Source organism: Phyllobates terribilis, unplaced genomic scaffold (assembly GCF_046119375.1).
Source record: "Phyllobates terribilis strain yellow unplaced genomic scaffold, ASM4611937v1 Scaffold_861__1_contigs__length_596813, whole genome shotgun sequence".
Lineage (NCBI taxonomy): Eukaryota > Metazoa > Chordata > Amphibia > Anura > Dendrobatidae > Phyllobates > Phyllobates terribilis.
The window spans coordinates 268,699-286,604 of NW_027363621.1; the positions used below are offsets into that span (position 1 = coordinate 268,699).

Consider the following 17,906-nt stretch of genomic DNA (forward strand, 5'->3'; position numbering starts at 1 on the left):
ATTTTTAAACTTCAGCAGAATTCCGAGAACAATGGAAGAGTTCCAATGCATTTTTAAACATCAGCGGAATTCCAAGAACAATGGAAGTGCTCCAAAGCATTTTTAAACTTCAGCATAATTCCGAGAACAATGGAAGAGTTCCAAAGCATTTTTAACCTTCAGCAGAATTCTGAGAACAATGGAAGAATTGCAAAGCATTTTTAAACTAGAGCAGTATTCCAATAACAATGGATGAGTTCCAAAGCATTGTTAAACTTTAGCGGAACTCCGAGAACAATGAAAGAGTTTCAAAGCATTGTTAAACATCAGCGGAATTCCGAGAACAATGGAAGAGTTGCAAAGCATTGTTAAACATCAGCAAAAGCCCGAGAACAATGGAAGAGTTCCAAAGCATTTTTAAACTTCAGCGGAATTCCGATAACAATGGAAGAGTTGCAAAGCATTGTTAATAATCAGCGGAATTCCAGGAACAATGGAAGAGTTCCAAAGCATTTTTAAATTTCAGGAGAATTCCGAGAACAATGGAAGAGTTCCAACGCATTTTTAAACTTCAGCAAAATTCCGAGTACAATGGAAGAATACCAAAGCATTTTGAAACTTCAGCGAAATTCCGAGAACAATGGAAGAGTTCCAAAACATTTTTAAACTTCAGCAGAATTCCTAGAATAATGGAAGAGTTCCAAAGCATTTTTAAAGTTCAACGAAATTCCGAGAACAATGGAAGAGTTCCAAAGCATTTTTAAACTTCAGCGCAATTCTGAGAACAATGGAAGAGTTCCAAGCATTTTTAAACTTTAGCAGAATTCAGAGAACAATGGAAGAATTCCAAAGCATTGTTAAACATCAACAGAATTCCGAGAACAATGGAAGAGTTCCAAAGCATTTTTAAACTTCAGTGGAATTCCGAGAACAATGGAAGAATTCCAAAGCATTTTTTAACTTCAGCAGAATTCTGAGAACAATGGAAGAGTTCCAATGCATTTTTAAACTTCAGCAGTATTCCGAGAAAAACGGAAGAGTTTCAAAGCATTGCTAAACTTCAGCGGAATTCCGAGAACAATGGAAGAGTTCCAAAGCATTTTTAAACTTCAGCGGAATTCCGAAAACAATGGAGGATTCCAAAGCTTTTTTAAACTTCAGCAGAATTCTGAGAACAATGGAAGTGTTCCAATGCATTTTTAAACTTCAGCAGTATTCCGAGAACAATGGAAGAGTTCCAAAGCATTTTTATACTTCAGCGAAATTCCGATAACAATGGAAGAGTTCAAAAGCATTGTTAAACATCAACGGAATTCCAAGAACAATGGAAGAGCTCCAAAGCATTTTTAAACTTCAGCATAATTCCGAGAACAATGGAAGAGTTCCAAAGCACTGTTAAACATCAGCGGAATTACGAGAACAATGGAAAAGTTCCAAAGCATGTTTAAACTTCAGCAGAATTCCGAGAACAATGGAAGAGTTCCAAAGCATTTTTAAACTTCAGCGGAATTCTGAGAACAATGGAAGAGTACCAAAGCATTTTTAAACTTCAGTGGAATTCTGAGAACAATGGAAGAGTTCCAAAGCATATTTAAACATCAGCGGAATTACGAGAACAATGGAAGAGTTCCAAAGCATTGTTAAACATTAGTGGAATTCCAAGAACAATGGAAAAGTTCCAAAGCATTTTTAAACTTCAGCAGAGTTCCGAGAACAATGAAAGAGTTCGAAAGCATTGACAAATATCAGCGGAATTCCGAGAACAAAGGAAGAGTTCCAAAGCTTTTTTAAACTTCAGCGGAATTCCGATAACAATGGAAGAGTTCCAAAGCACTGTTAAACATCTGCGGAATTCTAAAAACAATGGAAGAGTTCCCAAGCATTTTTAAACTTCAGCAGAATTCCTAGAACAATGGAACAATTCCAAAGCTTTTTTAAATTTCAGTGAAATTCTGAGAGCAATGGAAGAGTTCCAAAGTATTTTTAAACTTCAGCGGAATTCCGAGAGCAGTGTTAGAGTTCCAAAGCATATTTAAACTTCACCGGAATTCCGAGAATAATGGAAGAGTTCCAAGGCATTTTTAAACTTTAGCGGAATTGCGAGAACAATGGAAGAGTACCAAAGCATTTTTAAACTTCAGCGGAATTCTGAGAACAATGGAAGAGTTTCAAAGCATATTTAAACATCAGCAGAATTACGAGAACAATGGAAGAGTTCCAAAGCATTGTTAAACATTAGTGGAATTCCAAGAACAATGGAAAAGTTCCAAAGCATTTTTAAACTTCAGCAGAGTTCCGAGAACACTGGAAGAGTTCGAAAGCATTGATTAATATCAGCGGAATTCCGAGAACAAAGGAAGAGTTCCAAAGCATTTTTAAACGTCAGCGGAATTCTGAGAACAATGGAAGAGTTCCAAAGCAGTGTTAAACATCAGCGGAATTACGAGAACAATGGAAAAGTTCCAAAGCATGTTTAAACTTCAGCAGAGTTCCGAGAACAATGGAAGAGTTCGAAAGCATTGATAAATATCAGCGGAAGTCCGAGAACAAAGGAAGAGTTCTAAAGAATTTTTAAACTTCAGCGGAATTCCGAGAACAATGGAAGAGTTCCAAACCAGTGTTAAACATCAGCGGAATTACGAGAACAATGGAAAAGTTCCAAAGCAGTGTTAAACATCAGCGGAATTACGAGAACAATGGAAAAGTTCCAAAGCATGTTTAAACTTCAGCAGAATTCCGAGAACAATGGAAGAGTTCCAAAGCATTTTTAAACTTCAGCGGAATTCTGAGAACAATGGAAGAGTTCCAAAGCATTTTTAAACTTCAGCGGAATTCTGAGAACAATAGAAGAGTTCCAAAGCATTGTTAAATATCAGCGGAATTCCGAGAACAATGGAAGAGTTCCAAAGCATTGTAAAACATTACTGGAATTCCAAGAACAATGGAAAAGTTCCAAAGCATTTTTAAACTTCACCAGAATATCGAGAACAATGGAACAGTTCCAAAGTATTTTTAAACTTCATCAGAATTCCGAGAACAATGGAAGAGTTCCAAAGCATTGATAAACATCAGCGAAATTCCGAAAACAATGGAAGAGTTCCAAAGCATTGTTAAACATTAGCGGAATTCCGAGACTAAGAGTGGCCACCACTGGGCATACACCTGCAAAGTGTAGACAGCTGCTCGTTCCACCCCCCCCCCCTTAATTGGTTCTCCTCCCTTCCACCGGTGTTGAGGCGGGTGGGAACAGCAGGGGGTGAGGGTGCTGTGCTAAAATAGGTGGAGTTATGCAGATCTAAAACACGTGGATTGCAGCAGCAGCAAGCCAAAAAGTGCAGTCATGTAAGGGATCTAGAGGTTGACAACATGTCTTCTTAACGGGAGTCCAGGTGCCCATCTCCACCAATGGACTTTTCAGGATCCGAGGGTGGTACCGTAGGCCGAAACCAATTCTGGTTATCGCTTCTCGGCCTGCTCAGAGACTATTCCATCGTGGACGGTCCGGAGGACGAGAATGAGGACTAAACTCCTCCTCTCCCTCTCCCCTTATGTGTCTTGTCTTTCAATAAAGCTTCGGGCCTGTGATTTTCCCCTCCCCATCCCCTTTTTCCCAATCCCCATCCCTTATCACGGTTCGTCGTACTGTATTGATTGACACGCTTTTTCTTTCAGATTGAGTGTTTTGTGTAGCATAGGGGTGTGATGTGTCTAGTTAGTGCGTCGTATCCTCATGCTACGTAAATATGATGTAGAATTCTGTGTGTACTGGGCTGCGGCACTGTACACTGTCTGTTAACTTATTTTCTGTGCTAATAAAAGATATATTCAATCAAAATCTGTTCTTATCAGTTTAATATCTGATACGTCCCCTATCTGGGGACCATATATTAAATGGATTTTTAGAACAGGGAGATGGTAAAACAGCTTGCTCTGTTCACTCCACGCATTGACCTGGTATTGCAGCATTTCCAGGACCGGTGCACTCCTTCTTTAATGCAGTTTCTAAAATCAGACAGAATTGAATTCAATACATTTTGTTGCTTTTGCTTGTTTGTTGCATTTTTGGAAGGACATTTTTGCCTTGCTTTTCTTCCCCTCATTGGATTTTTCATGTTACAAGTTGCAGAAGCCAGATGACAAACTTGTTTTGGTTCAACTTCAGAAACTCTGCATTGCATTTTAATCTACTGTAATGCAATGCTATGTATCCAGCTATACCCCCCTTTCCTTTCTTTTGGATAAAAAGCCATATTAGGCAAGCATTTTGGAGCTTTCACCTAACTAACTACAGGTGGTGAGATAAGCTGCACAATATAATTGTTCTTTCAGTATATTGTTGCACACACACCATCTATTTAGCAAATGCCCTTGTTATCAACAGCAGCCGTTTAAACTCACCTGAGCTAACAGGTATGTGTGCTGGTTACTCTGCTGCACTTAAAATTTCTTTTTTGGCTTGCTCCAATGCCTTTTCTGAAACGTTGTCTCCCTCTGGTGGAACACTGACTTCTTTCATTTAACCCCTGCAGACTATAAAAAATAACCCAACCCAAAAAGTTTGGTTGATTAGTCTGTGGCATTCTTTTAAACTGTTGCTTATGGCGGTCTCTGCGAACTTCTCAGTGCCGTTCAGCCAGCCAGGTATCCTGCCTGCAGTAGATGGAATGTGGCAATGGAACGCTGGCTGTGCGTGTCATAACAGGCTCTGAGCCTTTATATACCTGCGCATGGCAGCAGCCACCTTCAGTCTGCTGCTGGACAGCCAGCAGCAGCAGGAAAGGTAAGTAATCAGCAACACTCCCGCTAAGTGTAGACAGCTGCTCGTTCCACCCCCCCCTTAATTGGTTCTCCTCCCTTCCACCGGTGTTGACGCGGGTGGGAACAGCAGGGGGTGAGGGTGCTGTGCTAAAATAGGTGGAGTTGTGCAGATCTAAAACGTGGATTGCAGCAGCAGCAAGCCAAAAAGTGCAGTCATGTAAGGGATCTAGAGGTTGACAACATGTCTTCTTAACGGGAGTCCAGGTGCCCATCTCCACCAATGGACTTTTCAGGATCCGAGGGTGGTACCGTAGGCCGAAACCAATTCTGGTTATCACTTCTCGGCCTGCTCAGAGACTATTCCATTGTGGACGGTCCGGAGGACGAGGATGAGGACTAAACTCCTCCTCCCCCTCTCCCCTGATGTGTCTTGTCTTTCAATAACGCTTCGGGCCTTTGATTTTCCCCTCCCCATCACCTTTTTCCCAATCCCCATCCCTTATCACGGTTCGTCGTACTGTATTGATTGACACGCTTTTTCTTTCAGATTGAGTGTTTTGTGTAGCATAGGGGTGTGATGTGTCTAGTTAGTGCGTCATATCCTCATGCTATGTAAATATGATGTAGAATTCTGTGTGTACTGGGCTGCGGCACTGTACACTGTCTGTTAACTTATTTTCTGTGCTAATAAAAGATATATTCAATCAAAATCTGTTCTTATCAGTTTAATATCTGATACGTCCCCTATCTGGGGACCATATATTAAATGGATTTTTAGAACAGGGAGATGGTAAAAGAGCTTGCTCTGTCCACTCCACGCATTGACCTGGTATTGCAGCATTTCCAGGACCGGTGCACTCCTTCTTTAATGCAGTTTCTGAAATCAGAAAGAATTGAATTCAATACATTTTGTTGCTTTTGCTTGTTTGTTGCATTTTTGGAAGGACATTTTAGCCTTGCTTTTCTTCCCCTCATTGGATTTTTCATGTTACAAGTTGCAGAAGCCAGATGACAAACTTGTTTTGGTTCAACTTCAGAAACTCTGCATTGCATTTTAATCTACTGTAATGCAATGCTATGTATCCAGCTATACCCCCCTTTTCTTCCTTTTGGATAAACAGCCATATTAGGCAAGCATTTTGGAGCTTTCACCTAACTAACTACAGGTGGTGAGATAAGCTGCACAATATAATTGTTCTTTCAGTATATTGTTGCACACACACCATCTATTTAGCAAATGCCCTTGTTATCAACAGCAGCCGTTTAAACTCACCTGAGCTAACAGGTATGTGCGCTGGTTATACTCTGCTGCACTTAAAATTTCTTTTTTGGCTTGCTCCAATGCCTTTTCTGAAACATTGTCTCCCTCTGGTGGAACACTGACTTCTTTCATTTAACGCCTGCAGACTATAAAAAATAACCCAACCCAAAAAGTTTGGTTGATTAGTCTGTGTCATTCTTTTAAACTGTTGCTTATGGCGGTCTCTGTGAGCTTCTCAGTGCCGTTCAGCCAGCCAGGTATCCTGCCTGCAGTAGATGGAATGTGGCAATGGAACGCTGGCTGCGCGTGTCATAATAGGCTCTGAGCCTTTATATACCTGCGCACGGCAGCAGCCACCTTCAGTCTGCTGCTGGACAGCCAGCAGCAGCAAGAAAGGTAAGTAATCAGCAGCACTCCTGCTAAGTGTAGACAGATGCTCGTTGCACCCCCCCCCCCCTTAATTGGTTCTCCTCCCTTCCACCGGTGTTGAGGTGGGTGGGAACAGCAGGGGGTGAGGGTGCTGTGCTAATATAGGTGGAGTTATGCATATCTAAAACGCGTGGATTGCGGCAGCAGCAAGCCGAAAAGTGCAGGCATGTAAGGGATCTAGAGGTTGACAACATGTCTTCTTAACGGGAGTCCAGGTGCCCATCTCCACCAATGGACTTTTCAGGATCCGAGGGTGGTACCGTAGGCCGAAACCAATTCTGGTTATCGCTTCTCGGCCTGCTCAGAGACTATTCCATCGTGGACGGTCCGGAGGACGAGGATGAGGACTAAACTCCTCCTCCCCCTCTCCCCTTATGTGTCTTGTCTTTCAATAAAGCTTCGGGCCTGTGATTTTCCCCTCCCCATCCCCTTTTTCCCAATCCCCATCCCTTATCACGGTTCGTGGTACTGTGTTGATTGACATGCTTTTTCTTTCAGGTTGAGTGTTTTGTGTAGCATAGGGGTGTGATGTGTCTAGTTAGTGCGTCGTATCCTCATGCTATGTAAATATGATGTAGAATTCTGTGTGTACTGGGCTGCGGCACTGTACACTGTCTGTTAACTTATTTTCTGTGCTAATAAAAGATATATTCAATCAAAATCTGTTCTTATCAGTTTAATATCTGATACGTCCCCTATCTGGGGACCATATATTAAATGGATTTTTAGAACAGGGAGATGGTAAAAGAGCTTGCTCTGTCCACTCCACACATTGACCTGGTATTGCAGCATTTCCAGGACCAGTGCACTCATTCTTTAATGCAGTTTCTAAAATCAGAAAGAATTGAATTCAATACATTTTGTTGCTTTTGCTTGTTTGTTGCATTTTTGGAAGGACATTTTAGCCTTGCTTTTCTTCCCCTCATTGGATTTTTCATGTTACAAGTTGCAGAAGCCAGATGACAAACTTGTTTTGGTTCAACTTCAGAAACTCTGCATTGCATTTTAATCTACTGTAATGCAATGCTATGTATCCAGCTATACCCCCCTTTCCTTCCTTTTGGATAAACAGACATATTAGGCAAGCATTTTGGAGCTTTCACCTAACTAACTACAGGTGGTGAGATAAGCTGCACAATATAATTGTTCTTTCAGTATATTGTTGCACACACACCATCTATTTAGCAAATGCCCTTGTTATCAACAGCAGCCGTTTAAACTCACCTGAGCTAACAGGTATGTGCGCTGGTTATACTCTGCTGCACTTAAAATTTCTTTTTTGACTTGCTCCAATGCCTTTTCTGAAACGTTGTCTCCCTCTGGTGGAACACTGACTTCTTTCATTTAACGCCTGCAGACTATAAAAAATAACCCAACCCAAAAAGTTTGGTTGATAAGTCTGTGGCATTCTTTTAAACTGTTGCTTATGGCGGTCTCTGTGAGCTTCTCAGTGCCGTTCAGCCAGCCAGGTATCCTGCCTGCAGTAGATGGAATGTGGCAATGGAACGCTGGCTGCGCGTGTCATAATAGGCTCTGAGCCTTTATATACCTGCGCACGGCAGCAGCCACCTTCAGTCTGCTGCTGGACAGCCAGCAGCAGCAGGAAAGGTAAGTAATCAGCAACACTCCTGCTAAGTGTAGACAGCTGCTCGTTCCACCCCCCCCCCCTTAATTGGTTCTCCTCCCTTCCACCGGTGTTGAGGCGGGTGGGAACAGCAGGGGTTGAGGGTGCTGTGCTAAAATAGGTGGAGTTATGCAGATCTAAAATGCGTGGATTGCAGCAGCAGCAAGCCGAAAAGTGCAGTCATGTAAGGGATCTAGAGGTTGACAACATGTCTTCTTAACAGGAGTCCAGGTGCCCATCTCCACAAATGGACTTTTCAGGATCCGAGGGTGGTGCCATAGGCCGAAACCAATTCTGGTTATCGCTTCTCGGCCTGCTCAGAGACTAATCCATCGTGGACGGTCCGGAGGACGAGAATGAGGACTAAACTCCTCCTCCCCCTCTCCCCTTATGTGTCTTGTCTTTCAATAAAGCTTCGGGCCTGTGATTTTCCCCTCCCTATCCTCTTTTTCCCAATCCCCATCCCTTATCACGGTTCGTCCTACTGTATTGATTGACACGCTTTTTCTTTCAGATTGAGTGTTTTGTGTAGCATAGGGGTGTGATGTGTCTAGTTAGTGCGTCGTATCCTCATGCTATGTAAATATGATGTAGAATTCTGTGTGTACTGGGCTGCGGCACTGTACACTGTCTGTTAACTTATTTTCTGTGCTAATAAAAGATATATTCAATCAAAATCTGTTCTTATCAGTTTAATATCTGATACGTCCCCTATCTGGGGACCATATATTAAATGGATTTTTAGAACAGGGAGATGGTAAAAGAGCTTGCTCTGTCCACTCCACGCATTGACCTGGTATTGCAGCATTTCCAGGACCGGTGCACTCCTTCTTTAATGCAGTTTCTAAAATCAGAAAGAATTGAATTCAATACATTTTGTTGCTTTTGCTTGTTTGTTGCATTTTTGGAAGGACATTTTAGCCTTGCTTTTCTTCCCCTCATTGGATTTTTCATGTTACAAGTTGCAGAAGCCAGATGACAAACTTGTTTTGGTTCAACTTCAGAAACTCTGCATTGCATTTTAATCTACTGTAATGCAATGCTATGTATCCAGCTATACCCCCCTTTCCTTCCTTTTGGATAAACAGCCATATTAGGCAAGCATTTTGGAGCTTTCACCTAACTAACTACAGGTGGTGAGATAAGCTGCACATTATAATTGTTCTTTCAGTATATTGTTGCACACACACCATCTATTTAGCAAATGCCCTTCTTATCAACAGCAGCCGTTTAAACTCACCTGAGCTAACAGGTATGTGCGCTGGTTATACTCTGCTGCACTTAAAATTTCTTTTTTGGCTTGCTCCAATGCCTTTTCTGAAACGTTGTCTCCCTCTGGTGGAACACTGACTTCTTTCATTTAACGCCTGCAGACTATAAAAAATAGCCCAACCCAAAAAGTTTGGTTGATTAGTCTGTGGCATTCTTTTAAACTGTTGCTTATGGCGGTCTCTGTGAGCTTCTCAGTGCCGTTCAGCCAGCCAGGTTTCCTGCCTGCAGTAGATGGAATGTGGCAATGGAACACTGGCTGCGCGTGTCATAATAGGCTCTGAGCCTTTATATACCTGCGCACGGCAGCAGCCACCTTCAGTCTGCTGCTGGACAGCCAGCAGCAGCAGGAAAGGTAAGTAATCAGCAACACTCCTGCTAAGGGTAGACAGCTGCTCGTCCCCCCCTTAATTGGTTCTCCTCCCTTCCACCGGTGTTGAGGCGGGTGGGAACAGCAGGGGGTGAGGGTGCTGTGCTAAAATAGGTGGAGTTATGCAGATCTAAAACGCGTGGATTGCAGCACCAGCAAGCCGAAAAGTGCAGGCATGTAAGGGATCTAGAGGTTGACAACATGTCTTCTTAATGGGAGTCCAGGTGCCCATCTCCACCAATGGACTTTTCAGGATCCGAGGGTGGTACCGTAGGCCGAAACCAATTCTGGTTATCGCTTCTCGGCCTGCTCAGAGACTATTCCATCGTGGACGGTCCGGAGGACGAGGATGAGGACTAAACTCCTCCTCCCCCTCTCCCCTTATGTGTCTTGTCTTTCAATAAAGCTTCGGGCCTGTGATTTTCCCCTCCCCATCCCCTTTTTCCCAATCCCCATCCCTTATCACGGTTCGTCGTACTGTATTGATTGACACGCTTTTTCTTTCAGATTGAGTGTTTTGTGTAGCATAGGGGTGTGATGTGTCTAGTTAGTGCGTCGTATCCTCATGCTATGTAAATATGTTGTAGAATTCTGTGTGTACTGGGCTGCGGCACTGTACACTGTCTGTTAACTTATTTTCTGTGCTAATAAAAGATATATTCAATCAAAATCTGTTCTTATCAGTTTAATATCTGATACGTCCCTTATCTGGGGACCATATATTAAATGGATTTTTAGAACAGGGAGATGGTAAAAGAGCTTGCTCTGTCCACTCCACGCATTGACCTGGTATTGCAGCATTTCCAGGACCGGTGCACTCCTTCTTTAATGCAGTTTCTAAAATCAGAAAGAATTGAATTCAATACATTTTGTTGCTTTTGCTTGTTTGTTGCATTTTTGGAAGGACATTTTAGCCTTCCTTTTCTTCCCCTCATTGGATCTTTCATGTTACAAGTTGCAGAAGCCAGATGACAAACTTGTTTTGGTTCAACTTCAGAAACTCAGCAGTGCATTTTAATCTACTGTAATGCAATGCTATGTATCCAGCTATATCCCCCTTTCCTTCCTTTTGGATAAACAGCCATATTAGGCAAGCATTTTGGAGCTTTCACCTAACTAACTACAGGTGGTGAGATAAGCTGCACAATATAATTGTTCTTTCAGTATATTGTTGCACACACACCATCTATTTAGCAAATGCCCTTGTTATCAACAGCAGCCGTTTAAACTCACCTGAGCTAACAGGTATGTGCGCTGGTTATACTCTACTGCACTTAAAATTTCTTTTTTTGCTTACTCCAATGCCTTTTCTGAAACGTTGTCTCCCTCAGGTGGAACACTGACTTCTTTCATTTAACGCCTGCAGACTATAAAAAATAACCCAACCCAAAAAGTTTGGTTGATTAGTCTGTGACATTCTTTTAAACTGTTGCTTATGGTGGTCTCTGTGAGCTTCTCAGTGCCGTTCAACCAGCCAGGTATCCTGCCTGCAGTAGATGGAATGTGGCAATGGAACACTGGCTGCGCGTGTCATAATAGGCTCTGAGCCTTTATATACCTGCGCACGGCAGCAGCCACCTTCAGTCTGCTGCTGGACAGCCAGCAGCAGCAGGAAAGGTAAGTAATCAGCAACACTCCTGCTAAGTGTAGACAGCTGCTCGTTCCACCCCCCCCCTTAATTGGTTCTCCTCCCTTCCACTGGTGTTGAGGCGGGTGGGAACAGCAGGGGGTGAGGGTGCTGTGCTAAAATAGGTGGAGTTATGCAGATCTAAAACGCGTGGATTGCAGCAGCAGCAAGCCGAAAAGTGCAGGCATGTAAGGGATCTAGAGGTTGACAGCATGTCTTCTTAACGGGAGTCCAGGTGCCCATCTCCACCAATGGACTTTTCAGGATCCGAGGGTGGTACCGTAGGCCGAAACCAATTCTGGTTATCGCTTCTTGGCCTGCTCAGAGACTATTCCATCGTGGACGGTCCGGAGGACGAGGATGAGGACTAAACTCCTCCTCCCCCTCTCCCCTTGTGTGTCTTGTCTTTCAATAAAGCTTCGGGCCTGTGATTTTCCCCTCCCCATCCCCTTTTTACCAATCCCCATCCCTTATCATGGTTCGTCGTACTGTATTGATTGACACGCTTTTTCTTTCAGATTGAGTGTTTTGTGTAGCATAGGGGTGTGATGTGTCTAGTTAGTGCGTCGTATCCTCATGCTATGTAAATATGATGTAGAATTCTGTGTGTACTGGTCTGCGGCACTGTACACTGTCTGTTAACTTATTTTCTGTGCTAATAAAAGATATATTCAATCAAAATCTGTTCTTATCAGTTTAATATCTGATACGTCCCCTATCTGGGGACCATATATTAAATGGATTTTTAGAACAGGGAGATGGTAAAAGAGCTTGCTCTGTCCACTCCACGCATTGACCTGGTATTGCAGCATTTCCAGGACCGGTGCACTCCTTCTTTAATGCAGTTTCTAATATCAGAAAGAATTGAATTCAATACATTTTGTTGCTTTTGCTTGTTTGTTGCATTTTTGGAAGGACATTTTAGCCTTGCTTTTCTTCCCCTCAATGGATTTTTCATGTTACAAGTTGCAGAAGCCAGATGACAAACTTGTTTTGGTTCAACTTCAGAAACTCTGCATTGCATTTTAATCTACTGTAATGCAATGCTATGTATCCAGCTATACCCCCCTTTCCTTCCTTTTGGATAAACAGCCATATTAGGCAAGCATTTTGGAGCTTTCACCTAACTAACTACAGGTGGTGAGATAAGCTGCACAATATAATTGTTCTTTCAGTATATTGTTGCACACACACCATCTATTTAGCAAATGCCCTTGTTATCAACAGCAGCCGTTTAAACTCACCTGAGCTAACAGGTATGTGCGCTGGTTATACTCTGTTGCACTTAAAATTTCTTTTTTGGCTTGCTCCAATGCCTTTTCTGAAACGTTGTCTCCCTCTGGTGGAACACTGACTTCTTTCGTTTAATGCCTGCAGACTATAAAAAATAACCCAACCCAAAAAGTTTGGTTGATTAGTCTGTGGCATTCTTTTAAACTGTTGCTTATGGCGGTCTCTGTGAGCTTCTCAGTGCCATTCAGCCATCCAGGTATCCTGCCTGCAGTAGATGGAATGTGGCAATGGAACGCTGGCTGCGCGTGTCATAATAGGCTCTGAGCCTTTATATACCTGCGCACGGCAGCAGCCACCTTCAGTCTGCTGCTGGACAGCCAGCAGCAGCAGGAAAGGTAAGTAATCAGCAACACTCCTGCTAAGTGTAGACAGCTGCTCGTTCCACCCCCCCCCCCCCTTAATTGGTTCTCCTCCCTTCCACCGGTGTTGAGGCGGGTGGGAACAGCAGGGGGTGAGGGTGCTGTGCTAAAATAGGTGGAGTTATGCAGATCTAAAACGCGTGGATTGCAGCAGCAGCAAGCCGAAAAGTGCAGGCATGTAAGGGATCTAGAGGTTGACAACATGTCTTCTTAACGGGAGTCCAGGTGCCCATCTCCACCAATGGACTTTTCAGGATCCGAGGGTGGGACCGTAGGCCGAAACAAATTCTGGTTATCGCTTCTCGGCCTGCTCAGAGACTATTCCATCGTGGACGGTCCGGAGGACGAGGATGAGGACTAAACTCCTCCTCCCCCTCTCCCCTTGTGTGTCTTGTCTTTTAATAAAGCTTCGGGCCTGTGATTTTCCCCTCCCCATCCCCTTTTTCCCAATCCCCATCCCTTATCTTGGTTATTCGTACTGTATTGATTGACACGCTTTTTCTTTCAGATTGAGTGTCTTGTGTAGCATAGGGGTGTGATGTGTCTAGTTAGTGCGTCGTATCCTCATGCTATGTAAATATGATGTAGAATTCTGTGTGTACTGGGCTGCGGCACTGTACACTGTCTGTTAACTTGTTTTCTGTGCTAATAAAAGATATATTCAATCAAAATCTGTTCTTATCAGTTTAATATCTGATACGTCCCCTATCTGGGGACCATATATTAAATGGATTTTTAGAACAGGGAGATGGTAAAAGAGCTTGCTCTGTCCACTCCACGCATTGACCTGGTATTGCAGCATTTCCAGGACCGGTGCACACCTTCTTTAATGCAGTTTCTAAAATCAGAAAGAATTGAATTCAATACATTTTGTTGCTTTTGCTTGTTTGTTGCATTTTTGGAAGGACAATTTAGCCTTGCTTTTCTTCCCCTCTTTGGATTTTTCATGTTACAAGTTGCAGAAGCCAGATGACAAACTTGTTTTGGTTCAACTTCAGAAACTCTGCATTGCATTTTAATCTACTGTAATGCAATGCTATGTATCCAACTATACCCCCCTTTCCTTCCTTTTGGATAAACAGCCATATTAGGCAAGCATTTTGGAGCTTTTGTGGAACCCCAGGGGTCTGGTTACCACAGTAATAGCAATATTACGTCTGTGAGCAGGTGGGAGGTCTCCTGGTCAGGAAACCCTAAGCATGCCACACCTCCTGCCCAGTCCTGGGAGGGGAAGAACTTCCCCTATATAAACTGGGGCTGAGGCAGGGTTAGGAGAAGGAGAAGAAGAGGAGTCCCAGACAGAGACACAGTCTGGTCTGGAGTGGAGCAGTTGCAGGAAAAGCAAGAACAGGAGCTCTGTGGGAGCAGTGACAAAAGAGGTCAGGGACTGAAAGCTGTAGAGCTGGTCCTGACTGAATAGATCTCACCGGACACGGAGTCCGAGGCTGTGGGGACTGTTCCATACCCAGCAGCAGAAACCGCCCGGCAGGGGATTTCAGGTCCTCTGGCCAAGAAACCCGAAGGCACGGTCACACGCAAGGGACCAGCACCGCCTCCCTGGAGCGGAGGCTACCAGAAGGCCCCGAGTCACCGGCCATACGGGTGAGCACCACACGGCACACTCAGGGACGTGGGCTACTTTTACCCGCTTCTAGCAAGGTAGCCAGGAAGAGTACAATTAGTTGGGGAGGCCTACAACTCCGCCTGGCTGGGGGAGATCCTATCTGCTCACGGACTGACCAGACCCCGACCGCTAGCCAGTACTCCCGGGAGGGTCTACCTTTGCCACCAGTAAAGACCCTGAACTACACCGCACCGTCTCTGAGTGGTTCCTGGTGCCTGCGTGCAATTCTACTTCCCCATCATCCACGTCCGCTGCCCTGAGGCCATACCCCTCCCGTTGGGGGTTATACTACCCACGCTGCACAACTGTACCACCGGCCTCAGCGGTCTGCCCTGCAGCGGCGGTTTCGTAACCGCATTCAACGGGTGGCGTAGTCGAACACTATAACATCATACACTAAAATTCCGCCACTTAGTTTGACACCCTGGGCACGGACCGGGTCACCGCCACGAGGACTATTAACCCTATCGGATCCGGCTCCGGGTATTCCCCGCGTGTGCAACGCTACACAACATGGCCCAGGGGGCGCGTCAACTTTTGGCGTAGTCGGCAGGATTCCGTGCCCGCAACCACCGGGTACTGCGTGCCTGAAAAAGACTGTTAAACTAACCTGTGGTGAAGATTCCCGCCATCCGACGCCATCTTCTGCCTTCTTCCCGCCATCCGTGGAGTTTTCCCGCCATCCGACGCCATCTTCTGCCTTCTTCCCGCCATCCGTGGAGTTTTCCTGCCATTGGACGCCATCTTGAGGACGCCGCGCGGGAAGAAGAGGGGCGTGAACTCCGAAAGTGCGCGAGAACTGAAGCTCCGCCTCACGTCCGGACGTTGCGTAAGGTCCTGGAAGGAGCCCAGCAGACGCCGACGTCACAGGAGCGCGACGGAAGGTCCTCAACCCTGACGATCCACTGCGGAGCCGCGGCCTACGGAAGAGGATCATCGCCAGGTAGGCCACGGTCCACTAGGGGGGAGGAGGATGTCGGATACGGAGGAGAGCTTCACTGCCACAGCCACCGCCAGCGCCACCGCTGCTGCGGTCATGCCTTTCACCATGCCCTATATCCCAGGGGCAGCCTGGCTACCCCAGTACTCAGGGGAGTCACATACCCTAAATGACTTCAGAGAAAGGCTGGATAGCCTCTTCCAGGTGTACCCCCTCACAGAAGAGCAAAAAGTGAGCATCCTGGTGGCTCAATTAACAGGGGCAGCCCAAAGGGAGGTAAAGTCCTGGCCACTTGGGAGGAGGAGGACTGTCGCAGAGATACTAGCCCGGCTGAAGGACACCTTTGATACCCGTACCTCAGCCGAGATCAAGCTTAGATTCTACGGGTGCAAGCAGCGAGCACATGAGAATATAAGGGACTATGCACTAAACCTACAAGAGGCCCTGAGAGCCATTAAGCAGGCCGACCCTGACGGCGTGGGAAACGAAGACAAGCTGTTGACTGAACAATTTATAGAGGGTCTACATTGCAATGCCCACCGAACCCAGTTGCGAGCAATGGCCTTACAGGACCCTCATCTGGACTTTGCACAGTTCAAGGACAGAGCCATCCGGGTGCTCCGAGAACCGGCACCAGGTGGCGCTGTGACCCACAAACGCCCTGCTACCACTTACCACCAGGAGACGGCGGCCTTGTCGGCAGGGCCTGTGGGAGCTGATGCGCAGGCTTTAAACAATGACCCGGCTACAGACCTGCACCATCAGGTCCAAGAGCTAACTAAAAGCGTTGCCGCGCTAACCCGAACTGTGCAGTCTTTACAGGTTTCTACTCCAGGGAAGATCCAGCTGGCATCCGGACCGGAGGATATCCCGTGGCGCCGACCAAGGAGGACCCCACCGGCCAGAGGAAGACCCAGCGACCGATACAACGAGGACGGACAACCCATTTGCCGCCGCTGCAATCAACCCGGACATATGGCAAGGTACTGTCCTTTAAACTGGCACAACCTGGGGTAGAGGGCCAACCCCTAGGAATAAGATCACCAGGCCCATCGAACTGGCGTGACAAATACGTGGGAGGACGTCCAGTCTTGCCTGTGGTACTGGATGGCATTCCTATGAGTGCCCTACTTGACACCGGGTCACAGGTCACCACCATCCCGTACGTGCTCTTCAAGCAGTACTGGAATGACTCGGATATAACCCGCTACCCAGACGACGACTTGAGTATCATCGCCAGCAATGGTCAGCCCGTGCCACAGATCGGATTTAAAGAGGTGACCATTAAAATCGGTAAAGTCGAACTGGCAGCACAGGGACTGATCATTGTGGACATTGACAAGCGCGAGAGTCACCCAAAGATAACTCTAGGAACTAATGTGATTGAAAATTGTCTTGCAGAGGTGATTCTCATTTTACAGCAGGTTGCCAAGAACGCCAGCTCCGGCCAGCAGCGAGTGCTCCAAAAAGAGATCCGGGCACTGATGCGACGGCAACAGGTGGAACTCTCCGGTAGTGAGATTGGTAGCGTGAGAATGTGTGACCCTTTCCCTATTGCCATGCCCCCGAAAAGTGAAATGATGATTTGGTGCCAGGCAGCTATTGGTCTGAGAGGTAGAGATTACCAGGCAATGGTAGAACCAGTCTACTCAGATAGTAGGCCCACCATTTTGACGGCACGGGGGGTGGTTGATGTACGCCATGGGAGGGTGCCCGTTCGCATAATAAATATTGGGAAGAGGGAAGTGTACCTGCCCCGGTATGCTACGCTAGCCAAATTGTATACCATCAACCAAAATTCTGTACAGTCCGTGGAACCCTTGCCTTCATCTCATCCAGAGGAAGGTAACGGCTCTAAGCAACAAATGGAGGACTGGTGTCAGCAACTGCATTTGGGTACTGACTCCACACCCGCTCACCAAAAGCAGGGAGTCTACCGGGTGATCCAGGAATACGAGAGAGTGTTCAGTAAACACCCGCTAGACTTTGGGCGAGTAAAGGGAGTGGAACATCACATCCCCATGGGAGACCATCCTCCCATAAAGGAGAGGTATCGTCCCGTACCCCCTGCACACTACCAACACGCCAAGGGGATGCTTAGAGACATGAAGGAGGCTGGGGTAATCAGGGATAGCTGTAGCCCCTGGGCAGCTCCACTAGTCTTGGTTAAAAAGAAAGACAACACCATGAGAATGTGTGTAGATTACCGGAAAATCAACCGTATCACACACAAAGACGCGTACCCCTTACCAAGGATAGAGGAGTCTTTGGCTGCTTTAAAATCTGCTAACTTCTTCTCCACTTTGGATCTCACTAGCGGGTACTGGCAGGTTCCTGTAGCAGAGGCGGACCGGGAGAAGACCGCATTCACCA

At 45.7% G+C, this 17,906-nt stretch overlaps 7 pseudogenes; all 7 read left to right on the forward strand.

Moving 5' to 3' along the window:
- Window positions 1–3,798: 3,798 nt before the first annotated feature.
- Window positions 3,799–3,967, forward strand: LOC141240591 (U2 spliceosomal RNA; annotated as a pseudogene).
- Window positions 3,968–5,431: 1,464 nt separating this feature from the next.
- Window positions 5,432–5,600, forward strand: LOC141240588 (U2 spliceosomal RNA; annotated as a pseudogene).
- A 1,472-nt stretch (window positions 5,601–7,072) lies between these two features.
- On the forward strand, window positions 7,073–7,241 carry LOC141240589 (U2 spliceosomal RNA; annotated as a pseudogene).
- Window positions 7,242–8,712: 1,471 nt separating this feature from the next.
- Window positions 8,713–8,881, forward strand: LOC141240598 (U2 spliceosomal RNA; annotated as a pseudogene).
- Window positions 8,882–10,344: 1,463 nt separating this feature from the next.
- LOC141240590 (U2 spliceosomal RNA) lies at window positions 10,345–10,513 on the forward strand (annotated as a pseudogene).
- Window positions 10,514–11,982: 1,469 nt separating this feature from the next.
- LOC141240599 (U2 spliceosomal RNA) lies at window positions 11,983–12,151 on the forward strand (annotated as a pseudogene).
- A 1,473-nt stretch (window positions 12,152–13,624) lies between these two features.
- Window positions 13,625–13,793, forward strand: LOC141240600 (U2 spliceosomal RNA; annotated as a pseudogene).
- The last annotated feature ends 4,113 nt before the right edge of the window (window positions 13,794–17,906 follow it).